General features: G+C 51.1%; 1 protein-coding gene across 2 annotated transcripts in view; it reads right to left on the minus strand.

The window, feature by feature from the left end:
• The window catches only part of BCL9 (BCL9 transcription coactivator), a 333,635-nt gene that overhangs the window by 214,924 nt on the left and 103,638 nt on the right, over positions 1-15,073 (minus strand). Inside the window, exon 1 of one of the 2 annotated variants that reach the window (XM_088472559.1) lies at positions 1,680-1,812. The exons of the other annotated variant lie outside the window; for it this stretch is intronic. The gene's annotated coding sequence lies outside the window, so the exon portion shown is untranslated. Of the gene's footprint in view, positions 1-1,679; positions 1,813-15,073 lie in introns of those variants that run through there. 2 annotated transcript variants of the gene reach the window in all.

Below are 15,073 nucleotides of genomic sequence, written 5' to 3' on the forward strand. Positions count from 1 at the left end.
GAGGGTGCCTGCACTGAACGACATATCGTTCAGTGTGAGCACTACACAGTATAATGAACGACTGAGCGATAACCATATCGTAATCGTACAGTCCTTCATTGTCGGCAAGTGGCTACGCAGCTTAAGAGGACTCAAAGTGCTTTACAATTGCAGTAAATACATCATATTACAAAGGAGACAGCAATCTTGGGTGCACTACAATAGATACAGTGGGTGTATAAGTATATAATATATCACATTCAAATACAAGATGCAAGATACTGACAGAGTCATCCGTTCCACGGTTTGTCTGTCCCACACAGCCGTACATGAAAGTACCAGGCGAGGCAGCCGTCTGGGGTGCACGACATAAGTTACAATGGGTAGCATCAGCAATACATGGAGATATCATACCGCCCAACTGTCCTGCATTCAGCAGGACAGTCCCATTTTTCAGGGACTGTCCCGCTGTCCCACCCGCGGGCCGCAGTGTCCTGCGGTGGGGGGGAGCACACACAAGGCATAGCATAGCAGAGCAACGGGTAAGCAGAGAGAGAATAGATGCCTCACAGACACCCTTAGCATTGTAAATGGTGGCATGCGACAGGCCACGCCCCCTTTACTAACAGGCTACGCCACTTCTCGGAACATCCCAGATCAGCATGGAGAAATGTTCGGTGGTATAAGATATGATTACACATGGGGAGATGCATGCTTGCCAACCCTCCCTGATTGTTAGGGAGACTCCCTGAAATAGCAGCAATCTCCCTGTCTCCCGGAAGAGTCTAGTAATCTCCCTGATTGCACCTTACCCCCATTATGATACTGTTTTATATATATATATATATATATATATATATATTATATATATATATATATATATATATATATAAATAAAAAAAAACGGATATATACATTCAAATGTGATAATTAGTGCATACTTGTCTACCTTTTCTTTCTGCTCCCCGGGAGAAGCTGGGTGGGTTGCGACGGGGGTAGGGCCTGACGATTCGTGTAATTAAGCCCCGCCCTTTCACGGTAAATTACCGTGATTGGCGCTAACTTAAATAGGGGATAGGGCTAAATGACTTGATTAATGCCCTGCCCCCCACAAGGGGACCCGCGATCGCCGCGGAAATTCTGTTTTCATCAACAAGTAGATCTTACTGACTGCTTTGGGGCTCATTTACATTTGGATGTAAGTCAGTATTATGATACGCCTCTCAGATGTAGCAGTACACGTCCACTTTACCGCCGCGCTCATAGGTGCTGCTTTCACACTCTTCCAGAAATGCAGTACGCGTGCGCAAGCCGGCCACTGAGATCGGGTATGCGTATGCAGCGGCACAAAGAAATGATTGACAGGAAGCACCTTTTGGGGGTGGAGAGGGGGGGGGAGTGGTGGAAGGAATGCAGGCGTGCTTGTGGGGTTTGAATGCCGTTACAGGGCCGTGCATAATTAAGTCCCTGCAATCGTATTAATTTGCATAATTTTGCAGCAAGCGGGTGCGTGCGATTGCAGACTTGCAATCCGTGAGTCAGGCCCATTATCCTGATGTAACACTGCCTTTGGGTTGGGTATGAAATACCGGCAGTCGGGATGCCAGCCTAACCCTAACCCCCCTGTAGCCTAACCCTAACCTCCGCCCTAACCCTAACCCCCTCTGCGACTAACATCTTACCGGCACCGCTATACTTACAATCAGGATGGCGGTTGTCGGGATTCCGGCATCAGCATCTCAACTAATGTCAGGATTCCGGCGCCAGTCTTCTTCGCTCGCACATTTTTATATTTCCCCTCTATACCCACATGGATAGTAACACTGGTAGCCGAGCGCCCCTGTTGTGGCGGTCACGTAGCTGTGACGTCAGAGGTCCTTTCTCCAACTTGGATCTAGCAATAAGCATATAATTTGGGTGTTGTCCTTACTGGTTCTCAGGGGCAGGCTGGGCCGGGGGCCAGTGTGCTGTCTGCCCCCCTGGGCCAGCACAATTTTAGTGATTCAGGGCCACTCTTTGTTATAATATAATATGTGTATTAAACCAGCAGTGGCTAACAGAAAATGACTGCCCCTACAGAAGGCTTCAAGAACATGGCCGTCGCTGACCAATAGAGAGCCAGGTTTCCTTTCCTAGGAACCCAAGGGACTGGAGAGTCCAAAAAGAGGGCGGGGCTTGTCAATGGAGTTTTTCAGGACTATTTCAGCCAATGTCTTCCCCAGATTAACTGCTGCTCCTTCTGCCTGTAAAGGGAGAGGGATGTTTCATTCTGCTGGGTCCACACTGACAACAGGTAGGATTCAGCACTGGGCACAGCATAGTACTGTGCAGCACTGGGTACACCATAGTACTGTCAGGGCCGGCCCCCCCATTACGCCGACTACGCAGGTGCGTAGAGCGCCAGCCGGCAGAGGGCGCCGGGAACGCGGAGCCGCCACAGACACTGGAGCAGAGAGAACTCTCCAGCTCCGCCGCCAGTGTCTCCGGACCCTATGTGTGCGTAGTACAGTAATTAAGGCGCAGTAGAAGGCTTCACAAGCCCTCTCTGCACCGTTCAGAACTCCTCCTCTGCACCGTGTGAGGTCGCGGCGTGTGACGTCACACAAGCGCCACCACACCACCGCGGCCAACTTTACCTGCATCCAGGGCTGTCCTGCGTGCTGTCTTCAGGGGACGACCTGCTGGCTGCTGCTGCTAATCGTGGATGGGCAGGGGTGCCGTGTCCTGCAGCCTGTCTCAGTGCAGGGCCTCTATAAAAAGGTATGTGTCCACTGTCACTGAGGTGGTGTGTTATGTGGGGTGGGGGGGTTAATGTTACTTGAGGGATGTGCTGTGTATTATATTGGGTGGTGGGTATATTAATGTGATCTGAGGAGTGGTGTTTTCTATTATGTGATGTGGTGGTATAGTGTTATTACAGGAGTGTGCTGTGTATTATGTGGGGTGAGGGTGTGTTATGTTGGGTGGTGGTTTATTAATGTTATTTGAGGGGTGTGCTGTGTATTATGTGGGTGGGGATGTATCATGTGGGATGGGGGTTATTAATATTATTTGAGAGGTGTTGGGTGTATTATTATATGGGGTGGGGGTGTATTATGTTTCCCACTAGACCATACTCCTTTATTTTTTTTCTGGGCGTGAGCATTCGGCCCGTGCATTGGTACCCCTTGGGGCGCTTACATTTTTTTTTTGCTTACCTAAAAAATTTGTCTTGGGCCGGCCCTGAGTACTGGGCACACCATAGTACTGTGCAGCACTGCAGAACTGGGCACACCATAGAACTGTGCAGCACTGGGCACACCATAGAACTGTGCAGCACTGGGCACATCATAGTACTGGGCAGCGGGATGTAGTCGGCATGCGGGATGCCGACGGTCCAAATACCAGCGCCAAAATCCTGACAGGTCGGGATCCTGGCACCAGTATCCCAACCGTTGGTATCCCGAAGGTAAGTATCGGAGTGTTAGGGGGAAGTTAGCGTTAGCTAGCGGGGTTAGGCATTAGTGGGAGGGCTAGGGTTAGGCATCGGGGAGGGAATGTTAGGATTAGGGTGTGCGGGGAGGGGGAGGTTAGGTTTAGGCACTAGGAGGAGAGGTTAGGTTTAGGCATCGGCGAGGTGGTTTAGGGGGCGGGGAGGGGGAGGTTAGGTTTAGGTATTAGGAAGGGGGGTTAGGTTTAGGCACTGGGGAGGAAGGGTTAGGAATGGATAGGGGTAGGGTAAATACTTACGCACCTTCCTATGGGTGTCGGGATTCTGGCTGTCGGGATGCCGCTGTCGTATTCTGAACAGCGACATTCCGACAGCCGGGATTTCATACCCAACCACTGTGCAGCACTGGGCACATCATAGTGCTGTGCAGCACTGGGCACATCATAGTACTGTGCGGCACTGGGCACATCATAGTACTGTGCAGCACTGGGCACACCATAGAACTGTGCAGCACTGGGCACACCATAGAACTGTGCGGCACTGGGCACGTCATAGTACTGTGCGGCACTGGGCACGTCATAGTACTGTGCGGCACTGGGCACGTCCTAGTACTGTGCAGCACTGGGCACATCATAGTACTGTGCAGCCCTGGGCACGTCCTAGTACTGTGCAGCCCTGGGCACGTCCTAGTACTGTGCAGCCCTGGGCACGTCCTAGTACTGTGCAGCCCTGGGCACGTCCTAGTACTGTGCAGCCCTGGGCACGTCCTAGTACTGTGCAGCCCTGGGCACGTCCTAGTACTGTGCAGCCCTGGGCACGTCCTAGTACTGTGCAGCCCTGGGCACGTCATAGGTTTAGGCACTGGGGAGGAAGGGTTAGGATAGGGGTAGGGTAAATACTTACGCACCTTCCGGCATCCCGACAGCCGGGATTTCATACCCAACCCCTGTGCAGCCCTGGGCACATCATAGTACTGTGCAGCCCTGGGCACGTCATAGTACTGTGCAGCCCTGGGCACGTCATAGTACTGTGCAGCCCTGGGCACGTCATAGTACTGTGCAGCCCTGGGCACGTCATAGTACTGTGCAGCCCTGGGCACGTCATAGTACTGTGCAGCACTGGGCACGTCATAGTACTGTGCAGCACTGGGCACGTCATAGTACACTGTGCAGCACTGGGCACGCCATAGTACTGTGCAGCACTGGGCACGCTATAGTACTGTGCAGCACTGGGCACGCCATAGTACTGTGCAGCACTGGGCACACCATAGTAATAATAGTAATGTCAGTGATCTATAGCACGTTTTTACCCGGTATTGACGACAGGGGGACCCACTTTTAAATAATGTCCGGGTCCCCGAGAACGCTTTTCATTAGGACCGAGAAGCTCCATGAATCCAAACATATTTATTATCTTGTAGTTTGCCTAAAGCTGCCTGTTGGCATATTCTCCTAGAACCATCCCAATTACCTCTGAGGAGACCGTTCATATACTGTGTTGCATATGGTATAAAGGGCATTACTGTGTGGCATAATTTTTAAAGGGCATTACTGACTGGTATAATTTGTAATGGGCATTACTGCATGGCATAATGTGTTATACGGGGTAATACGGTGTGGCATAATGTGTAAATGACATTACTGTGTGGCATAATGTGTAAGGGGCATTACTGGTATAATATGCAAGAGGCATTAATGTAGCATACTACTGCATGGCATAATGTCTTATAAGGTGCACTACTGAGGTGTAACGTGAGTAGAGGGCACTGATGGTCTCACCTGGGAGAGCAGACAGGGAGTTTACTCAGAGACACTTGGAAAACCTATCTGTGAGTACTGTGCTGTGCTTTGTTGCTGGCGAGGGCATTAGGCCCTGCCAGGTTCTGGTAGTGAGGGAACTACCTGTGAAGTTAGTGCCCCGACAGGGCTAGGATTTATGTTTATGTTTTCTTTGTGTTATTTCTGACATTGTACAATAAAGACTGGCGCCGACCAGCTTGTACTTGCATCCAGACTGGTGTGCTGCTTCCCTGCTGCTGTGTGTGTGTGTAAGGCATACTTGCCGACAATCAGTTCCCTCCTTCCGGGAGGGAGCTGATTGTCAGCTAACAGCGGGGGGCGTGCCCGGCCATGATGTCACTTTTGGGGCGGAGTCGGGGTGGAGCTGCGTGATCGCGTCATCGTAGCCCCGCCCCCTCTTCACAATGCCATTATTTTTGGCATTGTGAACCAGGGGGCGGGGCCACGATGACGCGATTCAACGCGAATCGCGTCACCGGGCCCCCCGCTGCAGGGTTTATTCTTGGGGGTGGTGGGGAGGGTTGCCGGCTGCCGGGAGGCTTGCCTGCCTTTCCGGGGGGCCGGGAGCGGCACCCAAAAATCGGGAGGCTCCCGGCCAAATCGGGAGGGTAGGCAAGCCTGGTGTAAGGAAGGAGTCCTCTACCCAGGAGAGGGACCCCCTAACCTAACTGTGTCACAATATAAATAAAAAAAACAGATATATACATTCAAATGTGATAATTAGTGCATACTTGTCTACCTTTTCTTTCTGCTCCCCGGGAGAAGCTGGGTGGGTTGCGACGGGGGCAGGGCCTGACGATTCGTGTAATTAAGCCCCGCCCTTTCACGGTAAATTACCGTGATTGGCGCTAACTTAAATAGGGGATAGGGCTAAATGACTTGATTAATGCCCCGCCCCCCACAAGGGGACCCGCGATCGCCGCGGAAATTCTGCCCACTTCACTAGGAAGTGGGCAGAATGCGGGAGAAATGCGTACCCTTCCGGGGGGTTACCCGAAAAATCGGGAGACTCTCGCGAATTCCGCATGTATGAATAAGGGGTCTATGTACTAAGCAGTGATAAGAGACAGAGTGAAAAGTGATAAGGTGCCAGCCAATCAGCTCCCAACTGTCATCTCACAGCCTGTGTTTGAAAAATGACAGTTGGGAGCTGATTGGCTGGTACCTTATCACAGACTTATCACTTTTCACTCTGTCTCTTATCTCTGCTTAGTACATAGGCCCTGATTCTGAGCTGAACGCTCTGAGCAGAGCGCTCGCTCTGAATCAGGGCCGTCCTATTTAAATGTGGAGCGGCCTTATGGACGCTCGCATAGCTGTGGGTTACCACCCACAGCTTATGCGAGCGTCCATGATGATGGTCGCGATGGTCAAGACCATCGCGACCATCGGGCTTGCGACGAGACCCTTGTGGTAGGGTCTCGCTGCCGCCAGCCCTGGAGTGATTTTGGCTCTATCAGATCCAAAATCACTCCCACTGACATCACTAGTGATGTCAGTGGGGCCGGACTTAGACGGTAGGCGTTCCCATGGGAACGCCTCCGTCTGACAGCCACGCCCCGGCACGCCCACCAAAGGGGGTGTGCTGTCACTCACCATCGACAGCATGCCCCCTTTGGTGCGAGACCCCGAGCAACGTATTTCTCGTCGCTCGCCGGGTCTCGCGCATGCGCACGACGGAGCTCCCTCTGACGTGCGCATGCGCATTCGCCCACCATCGACCTGCTAGCGAGCGACCTTCGCTCGCGAGCAGGTCTGAATGACCCCCATAGACCCCTTAGTGACATTTCCCTGTATTGGCTATAAGGCACAATGATCCCTATGGCTACATGCATTTTCTGAGAAGTATCAGTGTGTTTTCATCAACAAGTAGATCTTACTGACTGCTTTGGGGCTCATTTACATTTGGATGTAAGTCAGTATTATGACACGCCTCTCAGATGTAGCAGTACACGTCCACTTTCCCGCCTCGCTCATAGGTGCTGCTTTCACACTCTTCCAGAAATGCTTTTTCAAAAGTAGCCAAGTATGGGGAGACGCAAAGCTCGAAAAATAAAATATACAAACAACAAGATGTCCACAGAACAATCAATTGTTGCTAATCCCACCCACCAAGTACCGTAGCTGGTGAGGCAGCCATCTTGGGCGCACTTCATAGGTTACAATGACTAGGATAAGCATAAAATACCTGCAGATATGATGCACACTGGGGAACTACAAAATACAGAAAGTGAGATTTTAGATAACCAATACCCACAAAATCATCACATAAAGGGATTGTACATCCACAAGTGTATACCAAGTGAGCCAGTCATCTGGTGTGCTCTACATAGGTTACAGGGGGTGGGAGACAGACACTAGGGACCTACGAAGTACAGAAAGCAGTAATTCTATAGTTACTATTATTGTCTATAAAGATCTTTTTTCTTTGCCCCAAATGTACAAATTTCAGGAAAATACAAAACACCCCCCCCCCCCCCCCCCACTATTGCTGAATATTGGGCCTGATTAAGGTCAGATCGCAAGGGTGCGGACGCACACAACCGGTCGATGGTTTCGTTCTGTGGATGCGTATGCATCGCAGTACGCGTGCGCAAGCCGGCCACTGCGATCGGGTATGCGAATGCAGCGGCACAAAGAAATGATTGACAGGAAGCACCTTTTGGGGGTGGAGAGGGGGGGGAGTGGTGGAAGGAATGCAGGCATGCTTGTGTGAATGCCGTTACAGGGCCGTGCATAATTAAGCCCCTGCAATCCTATTAATTTGCATAATTTTGCAGCGAGCGGGTGCGTGCGATTGCAGACTTGCGATCCGTGAGTCAGGCCCATTATCCTGATGTAACACTGCCTTTGGGTTGGGTATGAAATACCGGCAGTCGGGATGCCAGCCTAACCCTAACCCCCCCTGTAGCCTAACCCTAACCTCCCCCCTAACCCTAACCCCCTCTGCGACTAACATCTTACCGGCACCGCTATACTTACAATCAGGATGACGGTTGTCGGGATTCCGGCATCGGCATCTCCACTACTGTCAGGATTCCGGCGCCAGTCTTCTTCACTCGCACATTTTTATATTTCCCCCCTATACCCACGTGGATAGTAACACTGGTAGCCGAGCGCCCCTGTTGTAGCGGTCACGTAGCTGTGACGTCAGAGGTCCTTTCTCCAACTTGGATCTAGCAATAACCATATAATTTGGGTGTTGTCCTTACTGGTTCTCAGGGGCAGGCTGGGCCGGGGGCCAGTGTGCCGTCTGCCCCCCCGTGCCAGCACAATTTTAGTGATTCAGGGCCACTCTTTGTTATAATATAATCTGTGTATTAAACCAGCAGTGGCTAACAGGAAATGACTGCCCCTACAGAAGGCTTCAAGAACATGGCCGTCGCTGACCAATAGAGAGCCAGGTTTCCTTTCCCAGGAACCCAAGGGGCTGGAGAGTCCAAAAAAGAGGGCGGGGCTTGTCAATGGAGTTTTTCAGGACTATTTCAGCCAATGTCTTCCCCAGATTAACTGCTGCTCCTTCTGCCTGTAAAGGGAGAGGGATGTTTCATTCTGCTGGGTCCACACTGACAACAGGTAAGATTCAGCACTGGGCACACCGGGAAGCAATCGGGAAGCCGACTGCCTAAATACCGGCAGCCGGCTTCCCGACTGTCATATCCCGGCAAGGGTGAAATGCCGGGCGTCTAGATGTAGACGCCCGCAATTCCCCGACACCGGGAGACCGGCGCCCAGCATCCCAATCGTTGTGATGCCGGGCGCCGCGAGCGGACAGCCGCGCGGGGGGGGTTAGGTTTAGGGCTCCCGGGGGTGACTTAGGGTTAGGCACAACCCTGGGAGGGTTAGGGTTAGGCTAGGGGGAGGGAGGAATAGGGTTAGGCACCCCCGGGGGGGACTTAGGGTTAGGCACCCCCCCGGGGGACTTAGGTTTAGGCAGCGGGGAAGGGGTGTTTTGTTTATGGTGCGGGGAGGTGGAGGTTAGTTTTAGGCACTAGGAGGGGGAGGTTAGGTTTAGGCAACGGCGAGGTGGTTTAGGGGGCGGGGAGGGGGAGGTTAGGTTTAGGTATTAGGAAGGGGTGTTAGGTTTAGGCACTGGGGAGGAAGGGTTAGGATAGGGGTAGGGTAAATACTTACGCACCTTCCGGCATCCCGACAGCCGGGATTTCATACCCAACCCCTGTGCAGCCCTGGGCACATCATAGTACTGTGCAGCCCTGGGCACATCATAGTACTGTGCAGCACTGGGCACGTCATAGTACTGTGCAGCACTGGGCACGTCATAGTACTGTGCAGCACTGGGCACGTCATAGTACTGTGCAGCACTGGGCACGTCATAGTACTGTGCAGCACTGGGCACGTCATAGTACTGTGCAGCACTGGGCACGTCATAGTACTGTGCAGCACTGGGCACGTCATAGTACTGTGCAGCACTGGGCACGTCATAGTACTGTGCAGCACTGGGCACGTCATAATGCTTACTACAGGGGGCACTATTACAGGGGGCACTATTACAGGGGGCACTATTACAGGGGGCACTATTACAGGGGGCTTACTATTGGGGACACTATTTCAAGGGGCTTACTACTGGGGGCACTATTACAGGGGGCTTACTACTGGGGACACTATTACAAGGGGCTTACTACTGGGAGCACTATTACAGGGGGCTTACTACTGGGGACACTATTACAGGGGGCTTACTACTGGGGCACTATTACAGGGGGCTTACTACTGGGGACACTATTACAGGGGGCTTACTACTGGGGGCACTATTACATGGGGCTTACTACTGGGGACACTATTACAGGGGGCTTACTACTGGGGCACTATTACAGGGGGCTTACTACTGGGGGCACTATTACAGGGGTCTTACTACTGGGGACACTATTACAGGGTGCTTACTACTGGGGGCACTATTACAATTGGCTTACTATTGGGGGCACTATTACTACTTACTACACTATTACAAGGGGCTTACTACTGGAGCCACTATTACAGGGGGCTTACTACTGGGGCACTATTACAGGGGGCTTACTACTGGGGGCACTATTACAATTGGCTTACTACTGGGGGCACTATTGCAGGGGCTTACTACTGGGGGCACTATTACAGGGGCTTACTACTGGGGGCACTATTACAGGGGGCTTACTACTGGGGGCACTATTATATTACAAGGGGCTTACTACTGGGGGCACTATTACAAGGGGTTTACTACTGGGGACACTATTACAGGGGGCTTACTACTGGGGGCACTATTACAGGGGGTTTACTACTGGGGACACTATTACAGGGGGCTTACTACTGGGGGCACTATTACAGGGGGCTTACTACTGGGGGCACTTACAAGTGGCTTACTACTGGGAACACTATTGCAGGGGGCTTACTACTGGGGACAATATTACAGGGGCTTTCTACTGGGGGCACTATTACAGGGGGCTTACTACTGGGGGCACTATTACAGGGGGCTTACTACTGGGGGCACTATTATATTACAAGTGGCTTACTACTGGGGGCACTATTACAGGGGGCTAACTACTGGGGGCACTATTACAAGGGGCTTACTACTTGGGGCACTATTACAGGGGGCTTACTACTGGGGGCACTACTATATTACAAGGGGCTTACTACTGAGGGCACTATTACAGGGGGCTTACTACTGGGGGCACTATTACAGGGGGCTTACTACTAGGTTGAGGGGAACTGAAAGGGCATGTGTGGTGGTCTATACAAGCTTTCATATGTTTTGGTAATGGACGATGGTCTGGCTCCTAAACTTTTAAGATGGCTCCTGGATTTTACAAAAATGTTGTCGAGCCCTGTCTTAGACATAATGATTTTTCATATATTTCATTACACATGTAAATCGCATCCCCATTAGATAAACCATGACTAAAAGCCGGGGCCACTTGATTGCATTTGCTCCCCAGGCTAAAAGTTGCCAGCCAGCCCCAGCTGGTTCTGATACTGGACAAAACAAAATTGAGATCTCAAAGCAGAGCATGTCACCAGCCTGGCTGTCCCTTTCTAATTCCATCACCTCACGCAGTAAGTTTATGCGAGTCACAAGCCTGTCATCCATGATTACTCAGAGAGACTCCTCCCTCCTAAAATGCCCACCCACTACAAAGAGGTGATATAAGGCCGGATTCAGCAATGGACGACGCATGTGGGAGATCGCACGCACTCGCCCCCTGCGTGTATATGCTAATGAACGCATCCGCAGCACAAGGACGCAGACGCCCAGCAATACATAGGAAAGGAGCTGTGATTTACAGATCAGCTGTCTCCGCACCGAAGCAATGATGAATTGCTCTGGCACTCATGGCGAGATGAAAGGTTAATTATCCGATAATTAACATAATGAAGAGACCCCTATATCATGCTAGCCCAATGTGTCAAACATGTAAGTTTCAAAATTGTGTCTGGTCAACAAAAGCTGTATGATTATGGTGTGTGTCAGGGGCGTTTTAAAAGAGGAGGGGGCCCTTGTGCAGTCTCCGTCCGGGCCCCCTCCTCTTTAGCCGGCAGCGCAATAGTGAGCACTAGTAGACTCTGGACATTGCTGGGAGTAACATCATTAGCCCCACTGGCTGTAGTATGCTGGACATTGCTGGGAGTAACATCATTAGTACTGCAGGCTGTAGTATGCTGGACATTGCTGGGAGTAACATCATTAGTACTGCAGGCTGTAGTATGCTAGACATTGCTGGGAGTAACATCATTAGTACTGCTGGCTGTAGTATGCTGGACATTGCTGAGAGTAACATCATTAGAATTGCAGGCTGTAGTATGCTGGACATTGCTGGGAGTAACATCATTAGCACCGCTGGCTGTAGTATGCTGGACATTGCTGGGAGTAACATAATTGGTACTGCTCGCTGTAGTATGCTGGACATTGCTGGGTGTAACATCATTAGCACTGCTGGCTGTAGTATGCTGGACATTGCTGGGTGTAACATCATTAGCACTGCTGGCTGTAGTATGCTGGACATTGCTGGGAGTAACATCATTAGAACCACTGGCTGTAGTATGCTGGACATTGCTGATCATTAGCACCACTGGCTGTAGTATGCTGGAGGACATGGCTGGGAGTAACATCATTAGCACCGCTGGCTGTAGTATGCTGCACATTGCTGAAAGTAACATCGTTAGCATTGCAGACTATAGTATGCTGGACAGTGCTGGGAGTAACATCATTAGCACTGCTGGCTGTAGTATGCTGGACATTGCTGGGAGCATCATCATTACTACTGCTGCTGGCTGTAGTATGCTGGACATTGCTGGGAGTAACATCATTAGCACCACTGACTGTAGTATGCTGGACATTGCTGGGAGTAACATCATTAGCACCACTGACTGTAGTATGCTGGACATTGCTGGGAGTAACATCATTAGCACTGCTGGCTGTAGTATGCTGGACATTGCTGGGAGCATCATCATTACTAGCACTGCTGGCTGTAGTATGCTGGACATTGTTGGGAGCATCATCATTACTAGCACTGCTGGCTGTAGTATGCTGGACATTGCTGGGAGTAACATCATTACTTGCACTGTTGGCTGTAGTATGCTGGACATTGCTGGGAGTAATATGATTTGGCATTGCTCGATGTAAGCTCTCACGAGCAGGGCCCTCTTCCCTCATGTGCTTCTTTTCCTTACTTATACTTTAATTTACAACAGCACCTAATACTTGGTTGCTGACACCCTGCTGTTTATTTAAGTGTTATGCTGCAATGTTTATAAATCGTGTATTTGTCCCGCAATATTTGTACTGTTAATAACTATTTCTTGTGTGCTCATTTGTTTATGCACTTTGTAAGGCGCTGCGGAAGCCTTGTGGCGCCATATAAATGAAGGAGAATAATAATAATAAAGTGCGAGAGGCATTGATTGTCACTACAAGGGTCTGATTTGGGATATGTATTGTTAGTACTGCTTATATTCTCTGAAAGAGTCTTACAGGCTGCAGCGACTGGCAGGCGTTGGCCTAGGGAGCTGTGATGTCACAGGGCTTGCCTTGCATTCTGGTGCCAGGAGCGAGGATTTGCTTACTTCTGATGTCCCCTGGGGCATTCTTCCACTAAACTCCCTGCATTCTTCCACCAGCCGGCCTGTCTCAGCCGGTAACTTAATCCTAAAACAACCAACCTGACCTAAACGCTAGACATGGGCAGCAGGGGCTGATATTAATGTGCAAGCACTGAAGCCACCGCGCTGTGTAAGAATGAGGCTTTGGACTGGAATAAGCACAAGGAACTGGGGCCCTCATTCAGAGCCGTACGCTCTGAGCAGAGCGCACGCTCTGAATGAGGGCCGTCCTCCATAATTATGGAGCGTGCAGGTTGATGGGCGCGATGGTCTTGACCATCGCCACTGCGAGCCGGAGCCTGCGGTTGTTTCTCAACCGCAAGGCCCGGAGTGATTTTGGCTCTATCAGAGCCAAAATCACTCCCACTGACATCACTAGTGATGTCAGTGGGCCGGCTTCTGACGGTAGGCGTTCCCTTGGGAACGCCCCCATCTGGGAGGCACGCCCACCAAAGGGGGCGTGCTGTCAATCTACATCGACAGCACGCCCCCTTTGATCAGACACAACGAGCGAAGGAAAGTCCTTCGCTCGTCGCGTCTGGCGCATGCGCACGACGGAGCTCCCGCCGTCGTGCGCATGCGCAGTGCACACCATCGACCCACTTGCGAGCGGACAGCCGCTTGCGAGTGGGTCTGAATCAGGCCCAGGGACAGGACACAGAGACCAGCAGTCATTCTCATGCACAGATCTGCTGGTAGTGTTGTCCGTATTTGCCGATTTCTCTTCTCCGGGAGAAGCCTGGAGAGGAGACACTTTTGGCTACTTCGGGGGGCGGTGCCGGGCTCCTATGTCATTAGCCCCGCCCCCTCCATACGGAGCAGCGATTCCCAGCAATTATCTCTCCATCCTGCCCACGTCACTTGGGAAGTAGGTGGGATGCGGGAGATCGGGACGCTCTTCCGGGGAAAATTCGTGAGCCTCCCGCACCTGCCAGGTGACTAGGTAAGTATGGTGTAGTCACTTTATCCCGACTGTGAGCCTAAATCAGAGATGGTTGGTTATTCGGATGCATTCGCAGACGCTCTTCCAGTAGCGGTTGCGGGAACATGCAAATGCTAATCTCAGCCTTGGCTTTGTGCACGACGGCGTGATGGGGTGTGCGAGCGTTGAGGCACCCACTTTCAGACTGCGCGGTCTGTGCATTTGCAATGGAGATTGTAAGCACATCATCGACGAGACATTGATCGCACCATTGACGATTGCAGTAACTGAGGGTCTACTTTTATCTACTCTCCTCATATCCAGCCAAAAATTACCTTTGAAGCTGTGAATTTACGATCGGGAGCGCAGTAGGGTTCCCACACACGCCAGTGACCTCCCATAACACGTCCATGAAACGGCCCCCTTTCTGCGATCACTTTATGTCACCTCCCAGTCTGCACCCTGATACGCCCAGTAATCGCTAAATCGCTAACCCCTCCTCAAGTGTTAATGAAGCCTAACGCAACTGCGAATGGCATAGGACACTTGGGGCCTCATTTATCAACGAGTTTATCACTCAAAACTAGTGATAATTTTCACTTTTTATGATAAATGATGCTCCAGCCAATCAGCTCCCAACTGTCAACTGTTAGAAAAATGACAGTTGGGAGCTGATTGGCTGGAGCATCATTTATCATAAAAAGTGAAATGTATCACTAGTTTTGAGTGATAAACTCGTTGATAAATCAGGCTGTTGGGTTTGTTGCGTGCCTAATAAGGGATATCTGGACTGTGGGACTGATTCAAGGTGCCCATCCACTAGAAGACAGGCAAAAAACTGCACGATTACGACATTGT

This window comes from Taudactylus pleione, unplaced genomic scaffold (assembly GCF_031769625.1).
Source record: "Taudactylus pleione unplaced genomic scaffold, aTauple2 ptg000126l, whole genome shotgun sequence".
Lineage (NCBI taxonomy): Eukaryota > Metazoa > Chordata > Amphibia > Anura > Myobatrachidae > Taudactylus > Taudactylus pleione.